General features: G+C 40.0%; 1 protein-coding gene across 6 annotated transcripts in view; it reads left to right on the top strand.

Moving 5' to 3' along the window:
• Positions 1 to 18,408, top strand: part of AOPEP (aminopeptidase O (putative)) — a 366,697-nt gene that overhangs the window by 15,332 nt on the left and 332,957 nt on the right. The window lies entirely within an intron of this gene.

The raw sequence follows: 18,408 nt of genomic DNA, 5'->3' as shown, positions 1-18,408 counted from the left end.
ATATAAATCAAGCCACTGCCGACAGTGATTTGCTCTCTTTATCTGGGAAAAGGTCTTTGACTCAGACCTGACTTGGCTTTGCTGCATTGATCTTCATCACAAGACCTTTTCATAATTCCCACAACAACATTAACTCTAGTTTTTGTTTTTGTTTTTTTTTTTTGCATGTATATATCACAATCGAGTCTTTCATTACATGGTCACAAATTATATGCAGTCACTCTTATGTGCTTCATGAAAGCAGTAAACTGAAAGAAAAGAGAGACTTAAAAACTTGAAACCAGAGAGCACAGTTTATCTTTTTTACAGTTTGCCTTAAAGATTGGCATTTAAGTTAATATCATACCACATGTGGTAATCCTGCAAAGTGCTACATATTTTTATTTATAGTTAAGGGAATAAAGCAAAATCCCTTTTTCATTATGTTTTCTTGCATTATTTACTCAATGATAAATGACATTGCCCCATGGGTATGAATTTTGGAATGAAAGACCCTATTGTAGCATATATTTATATGGGAGGGCGGTTAGAGTTATGGTTCCAGAGGGATTTTAAACTCTGAATATCCTGGTACAAGTACAGTTAAAACATATAGCTTAATGTTGTTATAACACTGCATTTTTACTTAAAGTAAAAGAAAAATAAAAAGGAGAGTAGAAAGGGGAAAAGCTGAAGGCTGAAATGTTAGAAACCAAGTAAAATGCCTAAAAGCATATCTTAAACTCACAGAGTAGAATTATACCAGAGATAAGGGGAATCTTTGATAGGATTTCCTCTGCAGTTTAAAAATGACTAGCCTATTCTTTTTAAAAGTTTATTAGCTGTTTAGTGCATCAGCGAACCATTTCTGTCAAACTGAGGAGAGATGAAAATGAGGAGCTGAAAGAAAAGTTCTGAGGGGCAGGAGAGTTCAATAGCTGTCCAAAACTTTGGGTAAAAACCAATTTTATGATATATGTCAATTTGTCCAACCAATTTCATGAGAATTTCTACTGAAGAAGGAAGGAAGTGGATATTTTGGAGTGAGGGTTCGCTTTTTAGAATATAAGTTATTTTGAAATGGAGTAAAAAAATAAATGATTAGGGAGAAATACTACTTTTGAATATAGTAGACATATATAAGCTTAAGCTCGACTCACTTAGAAATTTGGAAAATTGAACCAGGTGGGCTACCATTTTGCTAAGTACAGAATAGGGACTTCCTAACAAATTAATGATTTAAGTAAGGTTTTAGGACTTACATTTTCCAGACAGATGTGTGTCCCCCCATTCATTCAGCAGTTAAAAGACATCGTTCTGCTATTTGGAGGCCTCGTTATTTCTTAGGAGAAGTCATCTGTCGTTTGTATCGTTGTTCCTCTGAATGTATGTCATTTTGTTTTGGATGCTTTTGAGAGGATTTTTTTTTTTTTGAAGGGGCGGGGGCGGGGTGGGGGGCTGGTTTAGGAGTTTAGCTATGATGTGCCCAGGTATGATTTTCCTTGTATTTATCCTGCTTGGAGTTCTTTCAGATTTTTGAATCTTTAAATTTCTGACTTTCACCAAATTTGGGAAATTTTAACCATTTTTAAAATAAACTTTTCTGTAGGAATACTTCTAGATTTACAAAAAAGTTGCAAAGGTAGTGTGGAGAATGCACATAATATTCTTCAGTCAGCATCCCCTAATGTTAACATCTTACATAATCATGGTACATTTGTTAAATTAAAATGTTAGCATTGGCATAATGCTAACTACAGATTTATTTGGAATTCACGCATTTCCCCACTACTATCCTTTTTTTCTGTTTCAGGATTCAAAGCTATACATTACATTTAATCTCCATGTTTCCTCAGTTTCCTCCAATATTAGTTTTCCTTGTTTTTCATGGCCTTGATACTTTTGAAGAGCACTAAACAGAAGAGAGAGAGAGAGATTGATGGATGGTCAGTCCTCAGTGTGAATTTGCTAATGTTTTCACATGGTTAGTATGAGGCTATGGCTTTTGGTAAGAATACTGCAGAGGCGAGGTGCCCTTCTCATATCGTGTCAGGGGATAATGATATCAACATGACTTACCAGTGGTGATGTTAACTTTGGTGCCTTCCAATTTCTGTATTGATTCTTGGTACTTTGCATGCAGATATTAAGTCAAACCCATACTCAAGGGGAGGGAAATTAAGCTCTACCTCCTGGAGGAGGGAATATCTACTCCTCTTATTTGAAATTCTTCTGGAAGAAAGATTTGTCCCTTTTATTTATTTATCTAACCATTTGTTTATATCAGAATGGACAGTGGACTCACAGATACCTGTTTTGTTCTTTGAGTTCTAATCTAATGCTATTGTTATTTTTTCTTGCTCAAGTTGTTCCAGCTTGGCCATTGGGAACTCGTGTTTTTTGTTTTGTTTTTTAAAGATATTAGTGTTTTATATTTACTTAAAATTTTTTTTAACATTAGTTACCTTTGTTAAAATTGATGAAAAATTGGGGAGCAGATATAACTCAGTGGTTGAGTGCCTGCTTCCCATGTATAAGGTCCTGGGTTCAATCCCTAGTACCGCCTTAAAAAAAATGATAAAAAGTTATTAAAATAGTACTCCATAGTTTACGAGTATTTTTTTATATCACTTTTTATTAGTGTTGTACATTTATTATAATTCATGAAAGAACATTCTTGTACTTGTACTGTAAACTATAATTCATTATCTACAATAGAGTTCGCTGTGTTATACAGGCCTATGCTTTATCTTTTAATTTTTATTCTAGTAACATATATGACTTAAGGTTTCCCTTTTAACCACATTCACTAATATAATTCAGTGCTGCTAATTACACTCACAATAATGTGCTACCATCACTACCATCCATTTCCAAACCTTTACAATCAACCTAAATAGAAATTCTGTACAAATTAAATATCAGCTCCCCATTCTCTAATCCCAGTCTATGCCTTGGTAACTAATATTCTAGATTTTAATGCTCAGAGTTTGATTATTATAATTAGTTCATATCAGTGAGATCTTACAATATTTGTCCTTTTATGTCTGTCTTATGTCACTAAGCATATTGTCCTCAAGGTTCATCCAATTGTTGCATGCATAAGGACTTCATTCCTTTTTATGCTGAATAATATTCCATTGTATGTATATACAACATTTTGATTATCCATTCATCAGTTGATGGGTTGAGTCCATCTTTTGTCAATTGTAACTTATGCTGCTATGGACTTTGGTATGCAAACATCTGTCCGAATCCTTTATTTCAGTTCGTCTGGGTGTATACCAAGAAGCAGGAGTGCCAGATCATATGGTAATTCTATATTTAACTTCCTGAGGAGCTGCAAAACTGTCTTCTATGGTGACTGCACCATTTTACATTCCTTCCAGCAATGAATGAGTGTTCCTATTTCTCCACATCCTCTCCAACACTTGCAGTTTTCTGCTTTTTTAATAGCAGCTGTTCTAGTGGGTATGAAATGATATCTCATTGTGGTTTTGATATGCATTTGCCTAATAGGTAGTTGTATTAGTCAGCGAAAGGGGTGCTGATGCAAAATACCAGAAATTGGTTGGTTTTTCTAAAGGGTATTTATTTGGGGTAGGAGCTTACAGATACCAGGCCATAGAGCATAAATTACTTCCTTCACCAAAGTCTATTTGGAGCAAGATGGCTGCCGATGACTGTGAGGGTTCAGGCTTCCTGGGTTCCTACATGCCTGGGCTTTCTTTTCTCTGGGTTCAAGTTTCCTTTCCCTCTAGGGCTGGCTTCTCTTTCCTCTGTGAGCTTACTTCCCAGGGCTCCGGCTTAAGTCTTCAACATCCAACTCCAACATCAAAACTCCAACCTCACAAACCCTCAACTTTGTTCTTTGCCATGCCTTTTATCTATGAGTCCCCACCTACCAAGGGGTGGGAACTCAGCACCCTAATCATAACTCAGTCATGTCCAGGTACAGATCAGATTACAAGCATAATCCAATATCTATTTTTGGAATTCAAACTGCTACACTCCACCCTCTGAATTCCAAAAAGATAATACAATATTTGAAAAAAATCTTAAATTAGTAACAGTGCAAGTACTAAATCATATCACAATCAATTTAAAGAAATACAGTTTGTCTTGGAGCAAAGTCCTGTCTGCTATAGACCTCTAAAACTTACAAAACAATTTATCTGTTTTCAGTCCACAAATGGACAGACATAGGATAAACATTTTCATTACATTAAGGAGAAATTGGGAGGAAATAAGAGTCATGGGTCCTCTACAGTTTAGTAAACCTGCACGGCATTCTCCATTTGATTTCAGACTGAGAGTCATTCTTAAGATGATGGTTTCTTCTCCTTGGGACTATATGGGGACCCACCTTTTCCACAATCTTGCCCAATGGCCATTTTCTTGGTTCCACCCTCATCAAGCATCTGGGAATCGACCAAGCTCCAGACCTCTGCCTACAAGAGTGTTGTGGTGATTGCCACACCTTACCCAATCTTTGGGTTAGAGTCTTAACCCCCCTAGTACAGTGATCTGAAGACAACATTCCCCCTAACCTTTGGCATACAGGCTTACCCCTCTCAGAGCAATGAGTTGACCACTTGGCCTTCCCTAACCTTTGGGGGACAGGTCCACCCCTCTCAGACCTGTGGGGTGCTGACCTTAACTGCCCTAATCCTTGAAGAATGTGCTCCACCCTCGCTGCACCCTGGGGAAACAAAACTCTCCCAGAAGATCGAACTGGAGTATCCACCCTCTTCAACTGCTGGGGCAAACTCACCCTCTCTGTGTACATGGGTGGGGTTCCTCTCTTTGCCCAAGGTGAAGTTTTAATTCCAAATCTCAGCTTCCATGATTTTCCTCTTAAAGTTTTTCCTTCAGTCTCTCCATTCCAAGTCCTTTTTATTCCAGTCTCACATTGGTTTTGTTTATACAGCTCTTTCAAAAAGTCTGTTGGTTTAGCATGCAGGAAGCAGGGGTCCAAGCCATCATACAGTAAGACTTTCCACAAGTCTTTACGACATAACTGCATCTTCCCTTCTGATTTACAAGTTCCAAGTTTAGTTAAGTTTTCCAGTGGGGCACTTACATCTGGGAACCTAATTTCCAGAAGCTTGGAATTTTCAGAATTGGTTTCTGTTTCCTTTGTGCTCAACTATTCAGTTCTCAGCTTATTTCATTTTGCTATAAGCTTCAAGGAGAAGCCAAGCTGCATTCTCCAAGTTTAATTTGGAAAGTTCTTCAGCTAAATGCCCAGGCTCACCATTTTCAAATTCTGCCTTCCATAAAACACTAGGAGTTAATCTTGTGAAGTTCTCTGCAACTTTAAAACATGGATTGCCTTTCTTCCAGTTTCCAATAATAATTTCAACATTTATTTCTAAGGCATCATAAAAACTCTCTTTATCATCCTTATTGCTATCAATGGTCTCTTCAAAGCATTTTAGGCCTTTTCCATCAAGCATGTCACAATTCCTCCCAAAAATATCCCTTACCCATTTATAAAACCTTTCCAGCATTCCGGTAATTGCAAAAGCACTTCCCTACTCCTCAGTACCAAATTCTGTGTTAGTCTACAGTAGTGGTGTTGAGCCTTTTCAGAAATCATTGGCCATAAATGTAAAGCTCTTCTGAAATCTCAATTCAATTCCATTGCACAATATTTCTATCCTTGTGCCAATACCATCCTGTTTTGACTGCTGTAGCTTTGTAATATGCTCTGAAGTCAGGAAACATGAGGTCTCCAACTTTGTTCTTCTTGTTCAAGATGTTTTAGGCTATTTGTGGCCCCCTTCTCTTCCAAATAAATTTGATTATTGACTTTTCCAGTTCTGCAAAGAAGGCTGTTGGGTTTTGATTGGGATTGCATTGAATCTGTAAATCATTTTGGGTTGAATTGACATGTTAAGAATATTTAGTTTTTCAATCCATGAACATGTAATCCTTCCATTTATTTAGGTCTTCTTTGATTTCTTTTAGCAATGTTTTGTAGATTTCTGTGTACAAATCCTTTACATCCTTGGTTAAATTTATTCCTAGATAAATTGGTTCCTTTATTTGCTATTGTAAATGGGAATTTTTTTTTCTTGATTTCCTCTCCAGATTGCTTATTGCAACTATGTAGAAAAACTACTGATTTTTGTATATTGGTCTTGTACCCTGCTACTTTGCTGAATTTCATTTATTGGCTCTAGTAGCTTTGTTGTAGATTTTTCAGGACTTTCTATGTGTAAGATCATGTCATCTGCAATAGTAAAAGTTTTATATCTTCCTTTCCAATTTTGATGCCTTTTATTTCTTTTTCTTGCCCAACTGCTCTGGTTAGAACTTCCAAAACAATGTCGAATAACAGTGGTGGCAGCAGGCATCCTTGCTTGTCCCTGATCTTAAGGGGAAAGCTTTTAGTCTTTCACCATTCAGTATGATGTTAGCTGTGGGTTTTTCATATAGGCTCTTTATCATGTTGAGAAAATTTCCTTTTATTCCTATTTTTTTTTTTAAAGATTTTATTTTTATTTATTTAATTCCCCTCCCCTCCCCTCCTCCCCCGGTTGTCTGTTTTCTGTGTCTTTTTGCTGCGTCTTGTTTTTTTGTCCGCTTCTGTTGTCGTCAGCGGCACAGGAAGTGTGGGCGGCGCCATTCCTCGGCAGGCTGCTCCCTCCTTCGCGCTGGGCAGCTCTCCTTACGGGGCGCACTCCTTGCGCGTGGGGCTCCCCTTCGCGGGGGACACCCCTGTGTGGCACGGCACTCCTTGCGCGCATCAGCACTGCGCATGGGCCAGCTCCACACGGGTCAAGGAGGCCTGGGGCTTGAACCGCGGACCTCCCATGTGGTAGACGGACGCCCTAACCACTGGGCCAAAGTCCATTTCCCTATTCTTATTTTTCAAGGTGTTTTTATCAAGAAGGTATGCTGGATTTTGTCAAATGCCTAATGCCTTTTCTGTGTCAAGAGAGACGATCATGTATGTAATTTTTGTTTTTTCTTAATATGGTGTATTACATTAATTTATTTTCTTATTTGAACCACCTTTGCATACCTGTGATAAGACCCATTTGATCTTGGTATATAATTCTTTTAATGTGCTGTTGGATATAATTTGCAGATATTTTGTTGAGTTTTGAATCTATATTCATAAGAGAAATTGGTGTGTAATTTTCTTTTTTTATAGTATCTTTAACTGGCTTTGGTATGAGGGTGATGCTGACCTCATAGAATGAGGTAGGTAGTATTCCTCTTTAATTTTTTAGAAGAGTTTGAGCAGGATTAGCATTAATTCTTCTTGGAATGACTGGTAGAATTCACCTGTGAAACTGTCTGGTCCTGGGCCTTCCTTCATTGGGAGATTTTTGATGACTCTTTCACTCCCTTTACTTGTAATTTGTCTTGGGAAATTTCAGCCATTATTTACTCAATATTCTTTCTGTCCCTTTCCCCTTCTCTTTTCCTTCTGAGACACGTATAACATCTGTGTTTGTGCATTTTATGCTATCACTTAAATCCCTGAGGCACTGCTCAATTTTTTCTTTTTTCCTATCTATTTTTATGACTGTATGGTTTCAATTATATTTAAAGAAGCTTTAGATTACATAAATGTGGCATCAAAAATATAGGCGAGGGAAGCAGACTTGGCCCAATGGATAGGGCGTCCACCTACCACATGGGAGGTCTGCGGTTCAAACCCTGGGCCTCCTTGACCCATGTGGAGCTGGCCCATGCGCAGTGCTGATGCGTGCAAGGAGTGCCATGCCACTTAGGGGTGCCCCCCGCGTAGGGTTCCCCACGCGCAAGGAGTGCACCCTGTAAGGAGAGCCACCCAGCGCGAAAGAAAGTGCAGCCTGCTCAAGAATGGCGCGGCACACACGGAGAGCTGACACAACAAGATGCTGCAACAAAAAAGAAACATAGATTCCCGGTGCCACTGATAAGGATAGAAGTGGTCACAGAAGAACACACAGCGAATGGACACAGAGAGCAGACAACTGGGGGGGGATGGGGGGGGCGGGAAGGGGAGAGAAATATCAGTCAATCAAATCAATCAATCAATCAATCAATCAATCAATCTTTTAAAACGTATATATCCCAGTCCTTCCCCTTAACATCTTTCATTACTGTGGTACATTTGTTACAATTGATGAATGCATTTTGAAGCATTGCTACTAACAGTGGTCTATACTTTACATTATAGTTTATTTACACTTTGCACCACAGGATTTTGTGGGTTTTGACAAAATGTATAATATCCTGATCCATCATTACAGTGTCATGCAGGACAATTCCAGTGCCCCACAAATGCCCCATGTTACACCTAGTCTTCCCTCTCCCTCCCCTCAGAACCTCTTGTGGCCACTGCCTTTATATCTATGTTACAAATTCTTACATTGCTAGAATAGTAAATTCTACTGTAGTCCATAGTTGCATTCCCCCCTTAGGTTTGTTCATTCCTCAGTTTTGAGGATTTTGGGATGGTGATGCCCATTCTGTTTCTGATTGAAAGGGGGCTTAGATCCCGTGGGGAAGATGGATGGAACTGTCTTACTTGCAGTTGGGGATACCCTTTGATTTTGGGGATGGGCATTTTCCATCCTCATACTTTTGTTAGTTGTCCTGGATGAGTCCAATGAGTTGTAGAATAATGTTGCAACTCTGCTGAGATTCAGGGCTCAACCGGCATATGAACAGACCAAAGATTTAAGTCTCTGAGACATATATTTAATGATATATGTGCTAATTTATGTTCAAAATAAAAGGCCAGAAGAGCCATGTGTAGGGAAATTATAAATGAGTCTAATTCTGTTACATTGGAGAGTATATCTAGTGTATTTTTATTATCTACTGTTGTGACTTTCATCCCCATGATTTGTTATATTTCAAATTCTTCTTTGGGAAGTAGATGTGGCTCAACTGATAGAGTGTCTGTCTACCATATAGGAGGTCCAGGGTTCAAACCCAGGGCCTCCTGGCCCATGTGGTGAGCTGGCCCATGCACAGTGCTGCCGCATGCAAGGAGTGCCATGCCATGCAGGGGTGTCCCCCACGTAGGGGAGCCCTCTGCTTCAGGAGTGCACCCTGCGAGGAGAGCTGCCCTGTGTGTAAAAAAGCGCAGCCTGTCCAGGAGTGGCGCCGCACACACAGAGAGCTGACGCAACAAGATGACACAACAAAATGAGACACAGATTCCCAGTGCCGCTGAGAATACAAGTGGACACAGAAGAACACACAGCAAATGGACACAAGAGAGTAGACAATGGGGGGGGGGGGATAAATAAAAATAAATGTTTAAAAACAAAAAAAACAAATTTTTTAAAAAGATTTATTTATTTATTTCTCCCCCCTCTCCCCCCATCCCGGTTGTCTGTTCTGTGTCTGTTTGCTGCATCGTCTTTGTCCGCTTCTGTTGTTGTCAATGGCATGGGAATCTGTGTTTCTTTTTGTTGCATCATCTTGTTGTGTCAGCTCTCCGTGTGGGCAGCACCATTTCTGGGCAGGCTGCACTTTCTTTTTGTGCTGGGCAGCTCTCCTTACGGGGCGCACTCCTTGTACGTGGGGCTCCCCTACGCAGGGGACACCCCTGCGTGGCAGGGCACTCCTTGCGTGCATCAGCACTGTGCATGGGCCAGCTCCACATGGGTCAAGGAGGCCCGGGGTTTGAACCGTGGACCTCCCATGTGGTAGATGGATGCCCTAACCACTGGGCCAAGTCCACCACCCAAATTCTTCTTTATGCCCACAGATTGTCTTCTTTTCTTTTTCTCTTTTTCTCCCCCACCCTGCTGTTTTTGCTGTCTTTGTCCATTTGCTGTGTGATCTTCTGTATCTTTTTGTCTTTTCTTCTCATCTTTCTCCTCTAGGATTCACCAGGATTCAATCCTGGGGACCTCTGAGGTGGAGAGAGGTTCCCTGTCGATTGTGCCACCTCAGTTCCTAGTCTCTGCTGCACGTCACCTTGACTCTCCCCTTCGTCTCTCTTTCGTTGCATCATCATCTTGCTGCATCACTCACCTGTGCGGACACTGACTTGTTGTGCGGTCACTCAGCTTGCTGTGTGGGCTATCAGCTTGTCATATGGGCACTCAGCTTGCTGCACAGGTACTGGCTCACCACACAGGCACTTCTGTGGGCACTTGGCTCACCGTGCAGGCACTGGCTCTCTGCGTAGATGCACTTTCTCTTCTTCTTTTTCACCAGGAGGCCCCAGGGATCAAATCTGGGTCTCCCAGGTAGTAGGTGGAGGCCTTATCACTTGAGCCACATCTGCTTCCCACATTGTCTTCTTAATATCCTTTATCTCTTAATGTGTATTTTCCTTCATGTCCTTGAGTTGATTAAGGATTTTTTTGGTTAGTTGTTCCAAATTCTATGTGTCCTCTGAGGTTTTAATTTGTACCCTTGACTGAGCCATATCTTCCTGTTTCTTAGTATGGCTTGTAATATTTTACTGATCTCTAGGCTTCAGATTATCTTGATGAGTTACCTCTGCAGGTCAGTTTTTCCCTCTTGTCTAGGGTTTTATTGTTGATTGGCCTTGTGTTAAGGCTCTTCTTTGATATTTGTTCCAATGTATTCTAGACTTTTAGAATAGCCCATGTTTTACTGACCAGATTTTCTCAGCTCTTCTTCATCTGATTCTTGCCCTGGATAGGGGGTACATTTTTAGGATTGCACTTTTTGTGTAATTGTTTCACATACATGTGAAAACCTCCTTTTTTCTGTTTCTTCTCTGGGAATACTAAGATGTTCTGTTTGTTTTTGTTCAGAATTTCCCCCCTAGCTCCTATGAATTTTAAAAAAATTCTCTCCCTCACTCAGTGCCCCATTTTCCTTGTTTTTTAAGTTCTGGGACACTCCTGTTTTACAGCAGTTCAGTTCATTATCTCCCCCCTCCCCCCCCTTTTTTTTCTATGTGGGGCTTTTCTACCTCCAATTTCTTTCCCAATAGGGTATCCCACTCTGGGGAGCCAGACGGGGTCAACCTAGAAAGGTGGGTGTAATAGGCAGCCAAAGGGGTGCTGATGCAAAATAACAGAAATTGGTTGGTTTCTATAAAGGGTATTTATTTGGGGTAGGAGATTATAGATACCAGGCCATGAAGCATAAGTTACTTCGTTCCCTAAAATCTGTTTTCACGTGTTGGAGCAAGGTGGCTGCTGACATCTGTGAGGGTTCAGGCTTCCTGGGTTCCTCTGGGCTCATCTCTGTTTTCTCCACAAGGTCAGCTATAGACTATCAGGTAAATGGCTCTGCCTCTCTCCCTGGGGCTCCAGCTTCTGCATTGAACTCCAACATCAAAACTCCAACATTAAAAGCCCCCAGCTCTGTCCTTTGCCATGTCTTTTATCTGTGTGTCCCCACCCACCAAGGGATGGGGACTGAATGCCCTACTGACACAAGAGGTTTACATGATTACTTAAGTAAACCTCTGAATCTAATATAATCTCATATGCCCAGAGGAAAAGGCCAGTTTACAAACATCATCCAATATTTCTTTTTGGAATCATCAATAATATCAAACTGCTATAGTGGGTTACTCTAGAAAAGTCTGTTAGGCATTTAGGTGGTCCAGTCAACAGAAACTGGATAGATTGAGTTCAGCACTTTCCAGCTGCAATCTTATCATGCTTTCTCTCTTTCTCTCACTCACTCTCTCTTATTTTTCCCTCCTGGGACACTTAGTATGCAGCACTCTTCAGCAGCTTGTGTTCCACCTTCAGTCTTTGTGGACTTGGGTTCCTATGCCTGGATATGTGTGGGATGCTATAACTGCTGTCCCTGGGTGGGGGTGGGAGGAAAATGGGCTGCTGCTTCTGAGGAACTCCTGAGCTGTGTGGGACAGAGTGAAGAAGAGGAAGTGGACTGGCAGGTCTGGGTCCAAAGTTTCCTATCGGGTATATTCCTTTTTCTTTAATTCAGTGTTTGTGGAGTTCTTCTATAGTCTCTACCATCCTCCAGAGTTCTAAGCAAGTGAGATTTGTCCTTTTATTTGCTGCATCTTTGGGAAGGTTTTTTTCAGGGAAAGTCTTATGTCGCTGTGTGGATGACATCACACCTCCTTTTTTTTTTGTTAAAAAACTGTTTTGTGTTCAGGTTGGTTCATACCTTTTGATATGTTCCTTCCTTTTTGCTTTGTTTTATATTTTGCTTCCTTACTTTCTGGGCCAATATGATGTTCTAGTTTTTATCTTGTATTTTCCTTGTCTTAGCCCTAGAATCATCCATTTCTCTAAGAAGCCTTCATTCCTTTTATTAGAAAATGGTATTTTGAAATATCTGGATGGTGGGTGTACTCATTGCCCATTATTTTTAAAAGTATTTTTCTTTACCACATTCTCTTTCCCTGGTCCTTCTTGGACTCCACTTACATGTATGTTAGACCTTTTGATTTTGTCTCAAAGATACCTGGAACACTGTTCCTTTTTTTTTTTTTTTTCCAATATTTTTTTCTCTCTGTTCTTCAGATTGGTTGCTTTCTATATAAAACCAGCAGAATGTGGTGGAAGTGATACCATGTTGATTCTCAAGGGTAGGTCGGCTCTCAGCTGGTTCTTTTGGGGTGCTTGCTCTGCAGGCTCCTAGCTACCAGATAAGAAGTCTAACTATTCTGAGACCTCCATGTTAGCGATACCTCTTTTAGTCACTCTGGTCATCAAACCCTCTGGACAAGCCCATCATCTACCTGAGTACAACTGAGTGATCAGAAGAATAGCTCAGCTGAGTGTTATCCAAATTCCTGGCCCACAGAATATAGTAAAATGTTTTATATTCATTTGTGTATTAGTATGCCAGGGCTGCTATCACAAACACTATACACTGATTGGCTTAAACAACAGGAATTTATTATCTCAGAGTTTTAGAGGCTAGAAGTCCCAATCAAGGTGTTTTAGGCCCTGTTTTTCCAAAGCCTGTAGCATTCTGATGATGGTTTTCCAGAAATCTTCCATCGTGTGGTAATCTGTCTCCTGTGTCTCATCCTCTGATTTCCTACTTCCTTGTTCAATTTCCTTTGCTTATAAGGGTTTCAGCCATATTGGTTTGAGGCCCCTCCTCATTCAGTCTTGCCTCTTAACTAATTACATCTTCAATGGTTTTATTTTCAAATGGGTTCACATCCACACCCTGACTCACCTTAATTAATAAAACATTCAAAAATACTATTTACAAATGGGTTCACATAAAGGTTTTGGGGTTAGGATTTGAACATATCTTTTGTGTGGAATATGGTTCAGTCCCCAACAATTGTTAAGCAGAAATAGTAACTGGAACAAATTTGAACCAGAGGGAAAAAGTGGAATGAATGATCAGTCATGAGTAAGGAAACTGGTGAACATTTTTATAAATACAAATATGTATTGACTTTTAAACTTTACATTGGATTTGGGGGTGATTAAAAACAATGCTATACTGAGATATTAATAACAACAATATGAAAGCTGGTTTAGAGTGGGAAAGAGGGGAATCCAATGATAAAACTTTCCAAGGTCCTTGTGTTGTTCAGAATGCTGTTAGAGATCTATTTAAAGAAACATGTCTTAGGCAGATTAAAAAAAAGAAAATGAATAGATGGTGTAACTTATGAAACAATAGAGAAAAATGGGAATGCAGAAAAAAATAAGTAAAAGTTAGGAAAGTAAGAGCAAAGAAAATTGATCATGGTGAATAGAAAACATAAAATATGTTGGCTTAGATTAGTGCTATTACAACAGTAGCCACAATAAATGTAAATAAATTAACCTTATTTCTTAAAAATGATAATATACTTTTAAAAATCCAGTCCAACATTGCTTTAAAAATATATCTGAGGGATGCGGATGTGGCTCAAGCATTTGAGCTTCTGCTGAAAACATGGGAGTCCAGGTTCCGTTCCCAGTGCCTCCTAAAGAAGACAGCGAGCTGCCGTGATGGGCAGGTGTGGCAAGCTGATGCAACAAGAAAACATAATGAGAGACACAACAAAGCAAGGAGCGGAGGTTCCTGGTGCCTCCTGAAGAGGACGAGCAAGACAGTGAGCTGACGCAACGGGCAGCTGTAGCAAGCTGACACAAGAGGCACAAGAAGAAAAACACAGTGAGAGACACAGCAAAGCAGGGAACAGAGGTGGCGCCAGCGATTAGGCTCCTCCCTCCCACATCAGAGGTCCTGCGTTCAGTTCCCTGTTCCTCCTACAGAAACAAGGAAGACGAACAGACACATCAAGTGCAAACAGTATGGGGGTGGGAAGAAATATATAAATAAAATAAATCTTAAAAAAAATCTGAAGAAAAATAATCCAGAGCAATTAAAAATAAAAATAAAGGAGGAGAAAAGATATATCAGGAAAGAACAAACCAAAGGAAAGCAGGTGTGGCAATATTCATATCAGGCAAAACGGAATTTCTAGGTGTTTTGCACAGAATGCACCTGTATAACAGGAGTCATGGATAAGGATGTTCATTGCAGCATTATTTGTGATAAAATTTTAAAGAACTTAAGTATCAAGAAGGGAATGTTGAAATAAACTGTGGTTTAGTCATATAGGGGTATTAAACAGCGGTTAAAAGAAACAAGCTAGATCTCTATACATCAACATGGCTCTATTTCAAAACCACTGAGTGAAAGAAGGAAGCTAAAGAATATGTCGGTGTGACATCTCTAAACACACAGAATACATTTGGACCTCTAAGACTCCTTCTGACTGCAATTATTTTATTGAGTTTCACAGTAATAAGTTATGTTACTGTGATCATTTGCATTTTAGTGTCTGAAGAAATGTGCCCAGAAACTGTGAACTGGCAGTCATTAAGAACAATCACTTTATCTTAAAGAAGGAACACTCTTGGAATAGTAGAAAGCTGTCTTCTTCTGATCAAGTAATATGTAGACTTAAATATTTAATAAACGTTGCCCAGTGAGTTCAATGCTATATGATAAACATATATGAAAAAGTTTCTTCTCCCCCTTCTCAGCCCCCAAGTTGTTTACAAGAAAACAAATGTGGCATAAAGAAGCACAGGTATATCCTGAGAAGGAAAACTAGGAGTAATGCCTAGAGAAAAATGTTTGATAAGCAGTAATTTTCTACTGGACTATAGAGCATATGCAACCAGGATCCCTGTTCTATATGTAATTAGATGTTGAAATCACAGGTGGCCTTATATTTATTTTTAATAATATTATAATAATAAATAAACAAGAATATTTATTGAGACCCTACTCCGTGTGGGGAACTCTCCTTGTCGTCATCGTGAACACAGAGATGAATCAGGAGTCCCGAGGGCTTTGTAGACCAGTGGAGGATAAGTTAAGGGCCATGTAAGTAATACAGATTGCTCTGTAGCTTGAAAAGAGAATGAAATTATTGTGGTTGGAAGGATCGCAAATGGCCCTACAAAGGGTATTTCACACATTTCTTCCCCTGTGCTGTAACTTTGCTTAGTATTTGATCTTTCCCTCCTGTTCTTAAGAAAAAATATTGCTGTACATTAATCCTTTTGAAGTCGTTGATGTTGCTGAGACAATCATGTGAACATTTAAAATACAAACCATGTCTAAGCACTCTTATTTTAGAGGCAGCAATGATGAGACACTGGAAAACTAACCACTGTGCTTGGGAAATTTTACAGTGACAGAGAATGGAAAATTCCTTCAGTGAGACAGGTTGGGGTGTGATAACAGCATAAAGTGCTGAAGTCAATTGACTGTTTAGGAATATGGTTTCCATTTGCAGAGAAGCCATTCAAGGTGGCCACATATACGTGTTTGCACAATCAGTTGAGTTCTCGACGTGTGGCGCTGTGGCTCCGATTGATGTCAGTAAGAGTGATGTTCTTAAGAGAGAGGAGTTTTAGGTCAACCATGAATCCAAAGACAAGTATGAAGTAGTTGTAATGATCATTGAGTTGTAGTAGATTTACGTATCACTCTTAATTTAGGTTGGAAGCTATGCAAAGGTTATGTTCTGGGGCTGGCTTAAAAATTCTTTCTTCTCCAGGTTATTCCAATAAGAATCACTTCCTAGTCTACCTAACTTGAAGAAGAAAAAGAAGGTATAATGACATATGGAAGAGAGTCTAAGGAGGTGACATTTGATTTATGATTTGGGCTATATGAAGGAGATGGTCAGAGAGCTGGAGGATGAAACTTCCAAGGAAAAGCATCCGCAAGTTGGAAAAAATTCCTCTTCTCCCCCATGAAAAGAGAAATGATTGGCTTTTGGGCAAATTGCTTTACCTCTCTGGGCCTCGTTGTTTTCATCTGTAAAACTAGAGAGCTGGACTAATGATCCCTAAGGACTTTTCCAGCTCCAAAATGTAGTAAAACAGGACTAGTTAAAATGGGCAACAGAGTGAATGTCATTTTTGTTGTTTTTGTTTAAAGATGTCAGCCCTAAGGATGTTTGAATCCTTGGTGATAGGATAGAATCAGAGAGAAAATGTTGACTGGAGAAAAAGTCAAATGCAGAAATAAGATTCCAAGTAAGTGGGAGGATAAAGTGGTGGAGGGGAACACTTTCCCATTTCTGATGTTTCCTTTCTTGTCGTGAGAACTCAATTACTGCAATATTCTTGGTCCATCGACACCTTTACTCCTCTATCCTAAGGGAGTGGCTTATTTTGGTAGATTTAGGAAGAGAAAAGTGCTCTGCTGAGCTCCTCCCTTTTGCTTTTAGGCAGCAATCCTGACCACAGAGAGCCATTTTCTGCTCCTCCAGGGCTCAAGTCTTAGCATTGCCTGTGACCGGGGTGGTGGGGGTGGTGGGGGAGGTCAACCTGTTTAATTTGGGGGCTTGATTTTCACGTTCCTTGGACACTCACACCAAGCCATAGTCTTGGCCTTCATGGTGATATTTTCGTCTTCACCTGCCACATCTTTGTTTTCTCAGTACGCTCAGAACTTGGATAGGGAAGAAGAGTGCTATTTAGTTGGTTCTCTCAAGGCCCCCAGCGTTGGGATTCAGGGTGAAGGCGGTAGCTTTCGTAAGAAGGGACGTTATTTCCTTAGAGTCAGGAGAAGGCAGTAGTTGTGCAAACCCAGAGCTGTTTTTGAGGTATGATGGACCATCAGAGATTCGAAATCATCTCAGTAAAGTACGAGGCAAAGTAATCTGCTGAAGATGAGACCACAGGCATGGGTTTTTAAAGTTACAAGAAGAAAACATTTAGCATTGCCTCTTCAGGGAGTGTACTAAGGAATCCAAGGAAGAGGAGGACCAAGGATTGCCAGCAACAGTGGCAAACGAAGGAAAGTTAAGGGACTTGAATACAGAGGTCTCGAAGCAGCCTAGTTCTTAGCCTCCAGGGAAAAACATGACAAAAAGCTCTGTATAGAAGACATTTCATTCCTAAATTGTACCATGTTTCAGGAGTCAGCGAAGAAATCTATTAAGGTTGGACAGTACATGTAGATTTAAGGTGGTGTGTGTGTGTGTGTTCTGGCTATTATTATTTTTTAATAATTAAAAAAAAGCTCGATCAACAAAATGCTGCATGTTCGCAGCCCCAAACAGGAGGTTGGATTTTTAACATCCATTGTTTCTCATTACATAGATGTAGCCCATGGCTCTACTGAAGGTTACTGTTAAGCTTGTTTAAACTGTGCCTTCCTTTCTTGTCTGGTTAAATGACAAGTTCAATCACTTGTTCAGGCTTGTGCAGAAAAGGAAATGTCCCCCCTCCTTTTTTTTTTTTTTTTTTTTTTTTAATTTTTATCCTTTCAGGTCCCTTGGTTTTTCCAGGATCAACAGAAGTACTAGCTTCTCCTTAATGTAACTGCAAACTTCTTTGCATCCCCGAGTCCTCTCAATTCCTATAGCACCTAAATCATTACCATACACAGTTTGCTGGTGGTGGAGTTCTGACCACAGAGGGATTTCCAGAGGCGGTTACACTTAAACTGGGACTTGGAGGGGGAATAGGATTGGAATGCCAGGAGCATTTCGGTGCGGAACAGGACCTAAAGGCACAGGGACGCCTGGAAGCACCTTCTCTTCCCAGTGCTTGGTGGCTTCAGCAGGTCCTTTGACTTAGAGGACAAGGATACAAAGAAAGTGTTGGTCTCTATGACTGGGTCTCATTGATAAGGCTGCAGGAGGCCAGGCTTTTTTAGAGAAGGTGAGATTTTGATGAGGAAATAGCTTGTGGAGAGGTAGAAACTGGAAATTTGATCAAGTTGGTTGCTGGAAATGGTTGCAGAGGGAAGGGGAATTAAAGGGTCTCCTAGAGAGGCAGATAAGATGGGAAGGGAAGTGAGGCGTTAACTAGAATAAAAAAGGAGGCTCAATTTTTTACTTAAAAAGCTAAGCAAGTAATGTTGTTTTGTAGATGATAAAAGAATACCTCCAGATATTTAGAAACAAAAAAATTATTTTAAATATATCTCCTCTGTCAGAGTTTTTATTTCTTTTTCCCTGCTGTTTCTTATTCATTTTGGTAAAAGAATTAACAAAAAGAAAGAAAGAAAAAG

This window comes from Dasypus novemcinctus, chromosome 8 (assembly GCF_030445035.2).
Source record: "Dasypus novemcinctus isolate mDasNov1 chromosome 8, mDasNov1.1.hap2, whole genome shotgun sequence".
NCBI classification, from domain to species: domain Eukaryota; kingdom Metazoa; phylum Chordata; class Mammalia; order Cingulata; family Dasypodidae; genus Dasypus; species Dasypus novemcinctus.
This window is presented reverse-complemented; position numbering and strand designations above follow the sequence as displayed.